This window comes from Apus apus, chromosome 2 (assembly GCF_020740795.1).
Source record: "Apus apus isolate bApuApu2 chromosome 2, bApuApu2.pri.cur, whole genome shotgun sequence".
In the NCBI taxonomy this organism is placed as follows: Eukaryota; Metazoa; Chordata; class Aves; order Apodiformes; family Apodidae; genus Apus; species Apus apus.
The window spans coordinates 135,484,965-135,485,350 of record NC_067283.1 but is presented as its reverse complement, the minus strand read 5'-3'; positions in this window follow the sequence as shown (position 1 = coordinate 135,485,350).

Sequence of the window (386 nt, the reverse complement as noted above, 5' to 3'; positions counted from 1 at the left end):
GGGCCGGGCCGGGGGAGGCGGCGGGCGGAGTGTCAGCGGCCAGGGCTGAGGGGCGGGACGGCACCTCACCCGCACCAGCCCCAGCAGCCCCGCACCAGCCCCAGCAGCCCCGCACCAGCCCGGCCGTGCGGACCCCCAACGCGGCTCCGCACTCGCGCGGCTGGGGGAGGCGGGGGGGGGGGGGGGGGCGCGAGGCGCGCGCCCGCGGGCGGGGCCGCCGGCTCCAGGCGTGTCCCGCGCGCGCGCGCGGCGGTTGGCGCGGCCCCCGCCCTTGTGGCGCGCCGGGGGAGGCGCGGGCTCGTGCTCGCGCCCCGGCCGTTGCCATGGCGCCGCTTGACGTCACGGGCGGTGCGCGGCCCGGGCGCTGCGGCGCCGTGATTGGCGGA